General features: G+C 42.5%; 1 protein-coding gene across 10 annotated transcripts in view; it reads right to left on the bottom strand.

Moving 5' to 3' along the window:
* Window positions 1-5,830, bottom strand: part of ZNF462 (zinc finger protein 462) — a 157,502-nt gene extending 151,672 nt beyond the window's left edge. For 3 of the 10 annotated variants that reach the window (XR_009738197.1, XM_061426408.1, XM_061426415.1), the window contains exon 1: window positions 2,479-5,001. The gene's annotated coding sequence lies outside the window, so the exon portion shown is untranslated. The other 7 variants (XM_061426412.1, XM_061426410.1, XM_061426416.1 and 4 more) reach the window with 7 other exon arrangements.
* Between the last annotated feature and the right edge of the window lie 8,327 nt (window positions 5,831-14,157).

Genomic DNA, 14,157 nt, shown 5'->3' with positions numbered 1-14,157 from the left:
AATCAGTGTGTGTGTGGACTGGGTAGATTTGGGTCCTTTCTTCAAATCATCCTCACAAAATGTCTTCCTCTAAGACTAATAAATTCCTCCCAATTAGAAAGGTGAAGCTACCTGGACAGAAGGTTTTCTCAACTGACATAATATTTTAAAATTTTGTTTCCATAGTGACATTGTTAAGAAGACATCTGATATTCCTGAAGACTTACAGTACTTGAGAACACAGAAAAAGGAAGGAAAAAATAAAAGGCAGTATGGAAGAGAAGAGGGAAAACAAAGGAACTAAAAGAAGGCCTAATACACAAATGGAGCATCCTGAAAAGAAATGTAGACCTTCCAGAAACTGGTGTCAGCCAGTCTTAAAGAGTTCCTCTGAGATCTTGCAAGATTTGCTGTTGCTGCTGTTGTTTTGCAGAAATCAACCCCAACCAGACAATAAAGTCTTGCAGTGCATCAAAACATGATGATAATCAAGCCCCAGAACTCCAAAAATCTCAGCTCAGGGCCACCACCATCTTCACAATGAGGAAATCACATTTCCTGGTGACTTGCAGGAGACCTGGAGCAGCTTAAAAGTTCTGTGAAGGACCTCAGTGGAAAAATGTTTAAGGTTTTGCCTTGCCTTTCCCAAAGGAGGTCAAAACCCTACAGGTCCACTCAAAAGGAGAGAGAAAAATTCCAAAAGTTTACTTTAAAATGGAAACAAATGCCTCCATAACTTGTGAAAGTACTCCTTGGGTGGGAGAAATATCTGAGAAGCCCTTCCAAGCCCCTCATTTCCTTGCATAATGAACAGATAGTGAGGAACCACCACAGATTCGCCCCCTAGAAAGGGAGAAGGAGAAGGCAGGCAAGCCTCCTCTTCCAGCCATCACCAACAGAGCTTCAAAATGGAGACATCCATAATTTTATAAACACTTCTCAGCTTTGTCTCCTGGAAACCCGCTCTCCTCCATTTTCTGGTGGAGTTACAACATGACACGGGCTTACCTGACTCAGTTCCCAGCTCTCAACCAAACTAGTTACTTCCTCAAAAATCCTGCAAGCCACCTCCAGAAACAAAACCAAAGCAAACCAAACAGCCAACACAGACACTCAGACACAGCCCCCGGGAGCCCTGGGAGAAAGCCCCAACTGGTTGGTCTTTTCCCATCCCAGACGCGTGCTTAAAAATGAAACTTTTTTTTTTTTTTTTAAGTAGGGGAGGAATATAAAAGGAACTCCAGGCAGCCTCCCTCCCTCTCGGTAGGTTAGAAGCTACAATGAAAAGAAAATGAGGGTTCCTCCAGGAATGGTGAAAAGCCTGGAGAATGAACGTGAGAAGAAGCTTTGTGTTTTGGAGTCTGGACTGGAACCAAAGCAGACAGCTTGCAAATGGAGGACAGGGAGATAAAGAAAGGGAAAGAGAGGGGCTGCTCCAATGGGGGGCGGCTGCGGCTTCCCCTCGCGCCTGGAAGGAGGGCAGACCCCTGGGAACTGCACCAGGAGTCAGGCGACCCCCGGGCCTCTGCCTGGGGGTCCTTTCTCCCTTCCTCAGAGGAGAGCCAAGCGTGTGTAATGGCTTCTCCTCTCCAGAAACCGTTGTCTCCTCCACCAGACGCTTCTGAACCCCTAGCCTGGAGACAGCTCCTCAGCGGCTCCTGAACCTGCGCCCCCCTCCCCGACTCCCACCGCCCCGCCACCCGGCCGGCGCCCCCTGCTCCTCGCCTCTCTGCTCACCGCCGCCGCCGCCACCCCCCGACACATCCCGACCCCGCATCCCAACTTCGGGGAGAGAGAGAGAGAGAGAGAGAGAGAGCCAAATACCTGAGGAAGAGGGGGGTGCCAATCCGCACGGCTTTGCCATCGGGCTGGGGACAGGCAGACAGAGAGGGGGAAAGAAGGAGAGGGACAGAAAGAAAGAGGTCAACCCGCTCAGGTCGGGGCGGCCGGGAGCGCTCCCTCCTCTGCCCCTCGCTCGCTCCCTCTGGCTCTCTCGGCTCAGGTCTCCTCGACTCCCGCCCTCCGCCCCCCTCTCGGTCCCTACTCCTGTCCCCACACCCGGAGCATCCGTCCTAAGCCTCCGGCTCTCTTCTCACTCATCTTTCATTTTCTCTTCTCTCCCTAGAACTACACGAAATTAATTAAGCCACAGCGCTCCGCTCCCCCCGCCCCCCAGCAGAAGGAGCAGCCAGCAGGAAAAGCACAGCCACCTCCGCTGCCACCACCACCACCTTCTCCTCCTCTTCCTCCCTCGCTTCTCCTCCTCCTCCTCTTCCTCCTCCCCCTCCAGCTCTCTCCCTCCTCCTCCTCCTCCCCCTCTTCTCTCTCGCTTCTTCTCCTCTTCCAACAGCCAGTCCATGCAGGGGACTTCCTCTCCTCCCGGCTCCACCAACCCTCCTCGGCCGAATGAATGAGCGCGTTTGTGCCTCCACCACCCCGCGCTCTCCTCCCCGCAGCACTCGGACCACCCCGAGGTGCTGGTTAATTGCAGTAACTTACAGAAGAAGCGTCCCGGCGCCGGGAGGTGTTTCGGGTTCTCCAGCCCCACCGCCTCCTTATCCTCTTTCTCTTTCTCCTCTTCCTGCTCGGGTTATTGTTGTGGAAGTTGTTTGGGAGTCTCATGTGCTTCTGCCGGGTCTCAGCAATGGAGGATCGCCATCTTCCCTGCCTTCCTCGGCTCCTCAGACTCGCTGCAGCTGCAGATGACCTGAGATATCCGTCTCTCTCTCCCTCTCTCTCCCTCCCTCCCTCTCCCTCTCACTCTCTCCCTCTCTCTCTCCTCTTCTCTCTCCTCTCCCTTTCCCTCGCGCGCTCTCTCTCTCTCTCCCTCCCTCTGTGTCTCTCTCTGAATAATGAGCAACCAGAGGGAGAGAGAAAGCAAGACAGAAAGAGAGAAGGCAGACAATCTTCTGCCACACAAAACGCCGGAGCACCAGGGGGTGCGCGAAGCCTTTCTAATAACAACAACAACGTGCGGGAGAGAAGAAGAAAAAAAAAAGAAAGAAAGAAATGAGGAAAGGGCTGGAGGTGGGGGGGAACGGGAAGAATTATCCAAGAGCTGGAGAAGAGCAGAAGGAGAAGGTGGAGGAGATGCTGAGGCTGCGGCTGCTGTCCCCCTCCCCCTCGCTGAACCCCAGAAGGAGGCAAGGTGGTTGCAAAGTTAAGGCTGGGACATTGTCTTTGTCACTCAGAGCAACACAGAGCCAGGCCAGTGAGATGCAAGAGGAGGCGGTGGCGGCGGCGGAGGAGGAGGTGGTGGAGGAGGAGGAGGAAGAGGAGGAGAAGGAGGCAGAGGAGGAGGAGAAGGGGAAGAGGCAGATGAGATGAATAAAGACCTGCGGAGAAGGCGGTGCGAGGAGCGCGGCGGCCGGACTGAGGCGTGCGCGCTCGCGTCCCGGAGGCACCCGGCCGCCCCGGCCGGCAGAGGAAGCCCCCAGTGAGGACCCTGCCCGGCCGCTCATAGCGCTCCCACCATCAGCCCTGCCCGAGGAGCCGAGTCTTGGCCCCAGAGTCCCTCACACGCATCCATCTAGAGGCCAATCTTTGCAAAAGAACATACATGGGGAACTAGAGGTTGCAAGTCTAAACCCAGATCAACCACGTGGGGCTTTTTAATCCCTTTCCAGCTTGCGGTGTGAGTATCTCCAGTGAAAAGCTCAAATTGTCCATTACTGGCACGTATTTTGAAGTCTTCTCCTCCGAAATAAAGACTCATTGTGCATTTTATTTCTTTTCTGATATGGGAGGGGGGCTGGGGGAGCGAAAGAACCCATCATTCCGAGCCTCGGAACCACCACTTTCTTTTCCTAACTTGTGAAGTGTTTTGACGGCGCACCAAAAGGGGGAAAAAAGCCTACTTAAATAACTTTACACCCTCCAGCCCGGCGTTGTTTGCACTTTCTGGCTGATCATCTAAAAGCTCAGAAAGTAACAATCAGAGCTACTAATGATAAGGTGTCATGGTGTTGAAGACAAGAGAACCAAGATGAAGCTTTCACACCTTGAATTTTTATTTGGTGTAATTTCCCACAAATCGTTCTGAACTATTTATTTTGCAAAGGAGTGCGTTTACCCTCCTCTCTAAGTCCAACGTCTCCTAAGGCTTTAATTTGATGGGGGAGGGGGCGGGAGGTGGTGCCTACAGTATAAAAAAATCAATACAGCAAGTCAGAAGCAATTGAAGTTCAAGGGCATGGGCTGCTTGTACCATTTCTATTCCTCGCATCCTCGAGTTGGACATCAACAGTCTCGACAGAGAGAGAAACACGCAGCGCGAGGGGCAGAGACCTTAATTAAAGTTTCTTTTGTCCGCGTCTGAATTGGGGGATGTTGCTGGATTCCTTTGCATTGGGGAGCGCGCATCCGGTGGAGAAGGCGCGGTGTAGAGGATCCAAGGCAAGATTGTCCTCTGTAATACTCACTACCTCCCCGCCACCCCATCCACCCCCAACAACAGTCCGGGCAGACATCCCCATAAGCCCATACAATAAAGGGGAGGAGGAGACGCGCGCGGAGTTGGTTCCCACCAGATAGCGGGGTTTTATAAACAGATCTGACTCGTTTTCCCAGCTTTTCCCCAATCGTTTATTCCGGGGCAGAATCTCTCACCCAGAGGCAGGATTTCAACCCCTTCCAGTCAACACTTCCTGCCCTTTTCTCCTCCCACTCACATTGAAAAGCTTGGGAGCCCTAAAAGGGTGTTGATGGCGGGGGTGATAAATAAATAAATAAATGACACTCTACGCGTGCGGTGGAGAAGAAAGGAGGGGGGAGGGAGAGGGAAGAGAAAAAGTAGGGAGAGGAAAACCTGGAGGGGAAAGCTCCGAGGCGAAAGGGAAACGGGAATCCGAGAAAGAAGAAAGGAGAGAGGAGGACGGGAAGACTCGGCAGGACTGAAGTGACCCTGGCTTTGTACAGGCTTGGGAGGACTCCCCCTTCCAGGTGCCTGGAGGGACCTGGGGAAGTCCTTCTGCCCCGAGCTCCTCCCCCACAGGACCCCAGGGATGTCTGAGCGCTGGCCGCCGCTCCCCCATAAATTCCTCGTGGCACCAAGAGGAAGCGCGCCAGGTCTCCATCGTCCCTCCACTGCCCCGGCTGATAATTTACCTCTTTGTCTTTAATAAAAAGCTGACTTTTTCTGTCAAGCTCTGCACCGGGAAAATAACAATCGTATTTCAGGTTGAAAGCTCCTATCACTGTCGGGTTTTGGAGGCTGTGATAAAATCTTCATCGACGTGAAGGTACCTTCTGGGATGGCTTGGGTCGGAAGTCCTAAGATGGGGGCCGCTCTTCCCTGGGGGCAGGGGGGCAGGGGCGCGGGGAACCCGGCGGTGCGGAGAGAGGAGGAAGCGACGAGGTCAGAGGAAACGCAGGGCTCCTGGGGCACCAAAGGGCTTCCCGCAGTCGGGGAATGAGCCCTGGGGAGGAGCCTTTCGCGAGAACGTGAGCGCGCCCCAACACGCCTCAGACCTCATAAACCCACTTGGCAAAGACCGGGGAAGCGGCTGGCGGACCGACTGCGGTGAACTCAAGAAATTAACCTGCGCTGCAATTAAACGGGCTGCCGCCCTTTCAGACTCACCTCGAGCGACCGAGATAGCTCCCGAACCGGCCGTGGGGGGACCTGGCTCCTCCCTCCCGTCCCAGGAGAAGAGGACAAAAAGGGGAGATGGACTTGGAGATGGCCCCGCCCTTCAAACGCTCCAATCCTTGGAAACTAAACCTCCTCTCCAAGCCTCCACGTCTAGAAGGGACAAAGGCAGCGAGGAGATCCAGAGACTGATGGAGAAGATAGGTGGCTTTCGGGCTTCTCAAATGGGCGCTTTGGGCGAAAGGGACAATGGCTCAGTTTCCATTCCAAATACAGGATACTCTTGAGAAGACCATCTTCTGGTTTAGAAGCAAATTGACTTCCCAAAGCCGTGAAGCAAGCTACTGGAAAACTCCTGCATAGCCCTGGTTTTTTAATGTGAGAAGGCTAAAAATTCAGTTCATGACACCATACACAAATTTTTCGACATTTTTTGAAGTCACAAGTGCCTGAACTATCCATCTAAAAATAGTCGAAAGAAATTAACATGAAAGAAATAAACATGGTCGGGGAATGTGCTTTTTGTTGCTTGCTTGTTTTTATTGGGGGTGGTTTTCTTTCAAATGATAAGAAAGTTATTTGGATAAATAAAAGCTAGGTCACTCAAGTAAAGTGTTGAAGCTGAAGGTTTTAGTGAAAACCTCGACAGACTTGGCGCTTAAGTAACTGTAATTATGTTTTGCCATTAGCGGACCATTAAGATAAACAGGAGAAAGTTCACACCTCCTGCTATTTCATTCCCTAAGAATATTCACAAAGATAATATAAGCCTCATTGGTGGGCTCTCTCCTCCACCAGGAGGGTTAATTTATAAAATTCTTAATTAAAATGGAAAAGCTTAGATTTTGTACACAGGCAACAATGTGAAGCAAGTCTCCTGAGGACATGTTGACTCCGTGAAATTTGCCTTTTGTTACTGTACCCTATGCCATTATTCCCCTGGAGTGATATGGTATTTCAGGACTCTGTTTATGTTCCAGGAAATAGGAATATGTGGGAAGCCCAGACCTTCTTCTCCCTTATCGTGGGTGACTAGCATACACAGTCCTCATAAAGGGAAATTATGGCTCATCAGAAGAGTGCCTTTATGAGCATTAATAGAAGAATAAATCTTGCAATTTTAGTTCAAGAAATAGTAGAGTCCTATAATCAAAGTGACCCATGCAAATATGATCCACTTACTTGCCCAACCCTAGCAGGATAGGGATAATCTATAAATCATTTTGGTTTCTAAAGGTTAGGAAAGGAAAGCACCCAAACGTCTTAAAGTGTTTATGAAGGGAAAGGGGATGTCTATCCCCTGTAGGAAGGAATCATGGAAAGAAAGAAGAGTTGGTCCAGAAGCTCCATTAAAAAGATAGAATTTCAACCGAAACCAGAGTGAATAAATGTTTTAATGTCATTGGTTCAATACTGACATTATATCATATTAAAAAAAAGCCCTGCTTCCTGAAAACTATGCAAAAAAAAATTCCAGTTTATAAATCCCACTTTCTAAATTTCAGCTGGAAAACTGTTCAAGCTGATGATTTTAGCAAAACAATATTTCATCTTTAAACGTTTGACCACACACCTCTTGAACTTGGAGGTATTTTCTTTCCTGCCCTATGTAAAACTACTTTTCCATTCAATTCAATATAGTCATTTTACTATTTGCATTTATTATTTTCAATGGGCTATTTATTTTGAATTTTCAAAATCTTTTACTCTTGTTGAAAATTAGTCTTTAAAAAAATTTTTTTTTTAAGACTTCAAATTGGATAACTATGGGCTTCAGATATCAAATAAGTGAAGTCACTAACACGTCTTTCCGATCCCTTACAGAAAAATCAGTATTTTCTCATAAACCCAAATCTAAACACATATAACTAGTTGACTGGTGTCCATGCCTAGCAAGAAGTGACTGGAAGAAGACAAACACAGATAATTCATGATTCTGAATATCTCTCAAAGGAAGAGAAATTGCAATAACTAATATTAAACTTACCCTACGTGAATCTTTGCATATATCCCTGTGGATAACAAAGATGTTTCAATACCAGTGTTCTAATTTTTCTTTTTTTTTAAAGTCTTTTCCCCAAATGGTAGAAGTTAAATTTACACTCCTACCAAACTAGGTTCTGTAGTATGGAACATTCGGTGGAATACCCATCAACAATTGAATATTTGTTTAGCATCTACGATATGGCATACTCAGCTGAATACTAGTGGTACAAAGATGAATAAGAGACAATAAGTCAAAGTCTAAATGCATGATGTTCTCCAGGAACCATTGGCTTTAAAATCCCATTATGTGGACTTACACAGAACTTTAGATTTTTACTCACTCGAAAACAATACAGGACATTGGCCAATAAGGAAACATTAATTTAAACATTTTTGTTCATACTACAGAGTTATTAGGCAGTAATATTCTGTTAAAATTTTGGGATTTTACTTTAAAGCCAATGTCTTGCCTTAACTTATAATTTAACATGAAATTCTAACTAGAGAAGATCTTTTTAGGAAGAAGATGTGTTAGACCATCTATGATTGTATTAACCGAAATTCATAAGAAAAAGACACAGCTGAAAGATTGGCCATTTTTTGAGTGTCCCATCCAGCAGACACACCAGTATTTCCAGATTTCTACCACTCACACTCAAACTGAACCTCAGAGAAGGGATGTAACCTGGTCAGGAACACAGCTTCCTAAAAGTTATCATTCTGATTTCTTTCTTTCTTTTGTTTTGACATGCTTCCATACTACTTGTACTGTTATTTACTTAACATATATTATTTTAAAATAAACTTTAAAAAAATCTTATCTCCATCAAAAATGATAATACTCATGAAATCACAGATCTGGTGGGCTATTTATATATAAAATTTCAATACACATCAAAAGAAATTTATTATTAAAACTAGAATAAAGAAAAAAAGATTTTGGATTAAAAAATTAGTCTGAAAGTATACCTGCCAAACTCTTAATGGTAAGGAATGAGAAAGGTGTAAAAGAAAGTGTTTGAATTACTTTTTGGTGTACAAACAGGAATCATTTTTATAATTTAAAAAATAAGAAGAAGGTTGTATGGTCTAGTGGTCGCTAGTATAACCCCAGAGTAAGCCTTTGCATTATACGTTCTCAGAGGAGTTAAACAGTAGCACAAGGCTTTTCAGTGCAATTTAACAATACATATTTAAAGTCTTAAAATGTTCACACTTTTTGTTCCCTTAATTCCACCTCTTAGAACCTACCCTAAGGAAACAGTCAAAAATGTAGAAAAGATTTATATTAAAAAAAAAGATAGCGTAAAATAAACAATTGAGAGTAACTTGTGATTAAGAGGAATCATAGTCAATAAATCCTCACTATGACATATTAAGCCGCTTACAATTATTTATGAAGATTTTGTAATTAAACAGAAAAATGGCCTCATACTATGTTAAAAACCTAGATATAAAATTAAGATCACTGAATATTTTTTCATAAGGCATACACTCAGAAATCACCTTGAAAGGATATCAATAGTAAATTGACTTATAAAAATTTTAGAAATTGTAGAACTTTTAAATGATCTCTATAAGTTCTGTAAATATATAAACCATATATATACATATACATGTGTATATATACATACACATACATAGTATTGACTGTTTGAACTGAATTGTCAATTATCTGTTCAAGTATTTCAAAACATTTTAAAGTTAAATGGTGGAACCCACTTTCTTGTATCTAGTAATTATTAATGTGGCTTATTAATATTGCTGATAGAACAGTGTCACCATATCTGGTTTTCACAAAGATAATTTAATTTGCTTTTTACAGGGACAATAGGAATATATGAATATTATGAGTACATTTTATATATAAAAGGAAATTTAGGACCAGTGATTTAACTTAAGACCTTCCAACCCTAATAATGTAAAGAAGACTAAAATCCAGTTCTCCCAATTTCTACTCTTATATTTTGAAATCTAGACTTCCATATAATCTCAAAAACATTACCAAATATTATCAAAGGAAATTTTCTACTGACCTATATGAAAAAAAGGTTATCTTTATCAGTTTTGTGAATGAAAGCTCTGATGCTCTTTTATACCTAAAAATTAGAATAGATACTGTGTGTATATATATATATATGTGTATGTTTATTTACCTTTTCCATTTGTTAAGCATATATATAATTCCCATTTCCTGAAGATATGGAAAAATAGATCCTCTAGTTCACTGTTAGTGGAAATATGAAAAACTTCAATCTTTCTCGATGTATTCAGTTCAGTTCAGTCACTTAGTCGTGTCTGACTCTTTGCAACCCCATGAATCGCAGCACGCCAGGCCTCCCTGTCCATCACCAACTCCCGGAGTTCACTCAAACTCACATCCATTGAGTCGGTGATGCCATCCAGCCATCTCATCCTCTGTCAGCCCCTTCTCCTGCCCCCAATCCCTCCCAGCATCAGAGTCTTTTCCAATGAGTCAACTCTTTGCATGAGATGGCCAAAGTATTGGAATTTCAGCTTCAGCATCAATCCTTCCAATGAACACCCAGGACTGGTCTCCTTTAGGATGGACTGGTTGGATCTCCTTGCAGTCCAAGGGACTTGCAAGAGTCTTCTCCAACACCACAGTTCAAAAGCACCAATTCTTTGGCACTCAGCTTTTTTCACAGTCCAACTCTCACATCCATACACGACTACTGGAAAAACCATAGCCTTGACTAGACAGACCTTTGTTGGCAAAGTAGTATCTCTGTTTTTTAATATGCTATCTAGGCTGGTCATAACTTGCCTCCCAAGGAGTAAGGGTCTTTTAATTTCATGGCTGCAGTCACCATCGGCAGTGATTTTCAAGCCCCCCAAAATAAAGTCTGACACTGTTTCCACTGTTTCCCCATCTGTTTCCCATGAAGTGATGGGACCAGATGCCATGATCTTAGTTTTCTGAATGTTGAGCTTTAAGCCAACTTTTTCACTCTCCTCTTTCACTTTCATCAAGAGGCTTTTTAGTTCTTCTTCACTTTCTGCCATGAGGGTAGTGTCATCTGCATATCTGTGGTTATTGATAGAGGTCTTTAACCCAGGAATTTAACTTTTAAAAATTGACTTAGGAAAACTCAACTATCGTCAAAATTTTTTGTACAAAAGAGTTAATTATGGCATTAATACCCAACGATAAGTGATGGTTAAAGTATGTTCATCCATGTAACAGGAAGATGTGTTTATTTATTGGCTGTACCCCGAAGCATGTGGGATCTTAGTTCCCTGATCAGGGATCAAACCTGTACCCCCTGCATCAGAAGTGATGAGTCCCAACCACTGGACTGCCAGATAAATCCCTGTAGGAAGTTATATATCTATAAATTCTATAAGAAAAATTAAATGATAGTGAATAGTTACATGATTTTTGATAAGGAGAAAAATAGATTTTGAAACAATATAATAACACTGTCCCATATTTGTAAATATGTGTGTATATCTAGGCATTGAAGAATTATTAGAAATGTGTAATCAAAATGTTAACTAGTTTTTTTTCCAGGTGGTGTAATTGTTTCTAGGTGATGTAATTTTTTCTAGGTGATGTAATTATGGGTACATTATATATCATTTTCTGCTGTGGCTTCTTAGATTTTTAAACATTTGTACAATGAATATCTTTTTCAATTAGAAAGATAAAACTTTAGAACTTCCAAATAAAGTTTGCTAGCCTTACAAGATTTCTCTCCCTCTCTCTCTTTTTTAAAATATTTATTTATTTGGCTGAGTCAGGTCTTAGTTGCAGCACTTGGGATCTTTAGTTTTCATATGCAAGATCTAATTCCCCAACCAGGGATTGAACCTGAGGCCCCTGCACTGGGAGCACAGAGTCTTAGCTACTGGATCACCAGGGAAGTCCACAAGATTTCTCTTCTATCATAAAGATTGACAAAATCAAATATTTGTCTAATTTGTAAATATACATATATATGATTTTATTAATCATTAATTAAAATGCACACACCTAGAAATTTTTGCACCCATTCATTTAGCTTCCCAAACAGCCTTTACCCACAGTTCCATGCTTCTAGAACAGATTTTGGATAATAACTGTCAGCACCAAGGTAACTTGACCTTGCATCTACCACCCACCACCTGGTGACTGATCCTTGTAGATTTCATAGGCATTGCTGTTTCAGGATAAAACATATCCTGAAACATATTCTGTCCTATCTACTATGTTGAGGTTTAATTTCCCAGCAAGGGCTAAAAACAGTATTTCACAAAAGTTAGTCATGGATACATGTTCTTTTAAGTGTCTCCAATGCAGAACAAGTTTATTTTTTACTATCTTTCTGATGTTTTTCAAGGTACAGATATTAAGTGAGTGTTTATTGATTTAATGTTTACACTAAAGACAGATCCAGCTCTAACAATGAACATCTACTCACCAGTTTCCAACTCCTGGTCTTACAAGTGATAACCCTGGGCTCTGTGTGTCAGTTTCCACATCTGTAAAAGAAGTATAATTAAATACTTATAGAATTGCTATGAGGATTTTTAAAAATTAATTTGCATTGGTGTTGATTTATAATGTTGTAGTTATGAGGATTTTTTTAATGCATGTAAAGAATATGAAGATATGTAACTGCAAGCTAAGATGAACTGTGTTCTCAAAGTTTTAATGTGAGATGGCATAGGTGAAGAGCCTTAAATTTGGAGTCAAGAGTTAGGTATCTAGTCCAGGAAATCAAAAACAGAATATGCACACATAATGAAAGAAATTCATTACTATGTAAACAAATCTTAAAAATCAACAGCGGTCATTTGAAATAAAAAACTAAGTATGGTTAATTGTATCTAAGTTCCTCTCTTACCATTTATTTCTCTTCATTAGTTTACTTTGTCATTTGCTAAAGCTCAGCCACCAGACGTGGCAGTAGAGCCACAGGTTTTTTGAAAGTGGAAAAGAAAAATCTTAAAATCAAGAAAAATATTTTTGTATTGATATCTCAAATCCAAGAAATGGTTGTGTATGCTCAGAAAAGTCCACACAATGTAGGAATTGTTATAATAAATGTAAATAAGTAAACTATAGCAGATGGGGAGCATTTTCTTTCACTTAATTTTTCTGTGAGTTGTATAGACATCACCATCATTCATTAGTCTAGCTTCTGGATCAGCACTGTTCTATGGGAGCACATTGAAAACTACTGATCTATTGCAGATGAGAAAATGGTCTCAAGGAAAAGTGATTTGCCCATGATTACAGACCAAGTTATTAAAGATCCAGACCTACCCAGATCCTCTTTATGGCAATTTCCATCACATCCAATTTATCTCTTCTAGCAAAAGAGACTTCCTTGAGCTGGTATTGAACTTTTCCATCCCTCCTTCCCACCCTCCTGCTTCTCTCTCTTCCTTTCTAAGGTTTCCCAGACATGAGAAACTGTACTTTACATAACCAGCAGTAATTAACAGCTTAGTCAACCAATAAATAATTTAATGCTTTCTCTAAATTATTTTGATGACTTTCAATTCATTTCACCCTTTTTTTCTAACCTCACAGGATTAGCAGAACAGCTAATTGTGTTCTCCATAGATCCACATCTGCTGTTCCTTGGGGATGTTTAGGGATTTCCCTTCACCTTTTTCTTTTCATCTTTCACTCTAAAAGGGTTCTTACAGGCTTCGGACCAAGAGGAGAAAAAAAAAAAAAAAGACAAAGGCGGTGTAAGGTTTTTCACTGGGACAATTATAATTCTGCTTTTATTTCTCATAGAGATATAAATGTAGAAAGATAGCACTGTTCTGCTTATCGGGGATCATGTGAAAGAAGAAAAGTTGATTGTTCTGGCCGTTTTGTGCTCCCTCGATATCACGCAGCATTCACAAAGGAATTATTTCTACCACTGGAAAAGGAGATCGGCCGGTGGTCTCATTTGACTTACAACAGTGCCCTGAATTTGAAATTAGTATGGACTGTTTAAATGTCATGAATCTGGAATTATAGTATCAACTTGGTTGTCAGATTAATTCTGTGGATACTAGAGCTGAATGGTAAAGCATATAACATGGAAGAAGAAAAGCAACAGTGATTGTTATTTCAGCTTCATTTGACCACAGGGAAGATCTAGTGGATGCTCCTGTCCCATCCACTGAGATGACTAGAGAATCCAAGACATCTCAGGTGAGCTGTCACCTGAACAACTCAGAAACATAAGCCCTCACCCAGCAAAGGGACATGGTATTTGTGAGAAGACACACAGATTTTGCCCAAAGCTGGGAAAAGCCCCAATGCACTAGATCAGAAATAGGAATCTTACACATCTCTAAATGATCTCACAAAGTATTTCCCACATACATTTAAAAAATCTATTCTTCACAACAATTCATGACATGAAGATTATTTCTTCTATTTTCTGTTTGGAGAAACCAAGGCTCCAATCAGTCCAGTGACTTTGCCCAAGGTCATTCAACGAACACTTGGACTTGAACTTAGGACTTCTGATTCCAGATAGCATCATCTTTCCACACTGTCAAGTGTTAAACTCCCAACATGACATAGTAATATGTTTTTTCTATCTATTTATAGATGTATTTCCTGATTATAAAAGTAACGTATATTT

The sequence above is a fragment of the Bos javanicus genome, chromosome 8 (assembly GCF_032452875.1).
Source record: "Bos javanicus breed banteng chromosome 8, ARS-OSU_banteng_1.0, whole genome shotgun sequence".
NCBI lineage: Eukaryota > Metazoa > Chordata > Mammalia > Artiodactyla > Bovidae > Bos > Bos javanicus.
The sequence above is the reverse complement of the archived record's forward strand: the minus strand, read 5'-3'. Positions and strand labels throughout refer to the sequence as shown.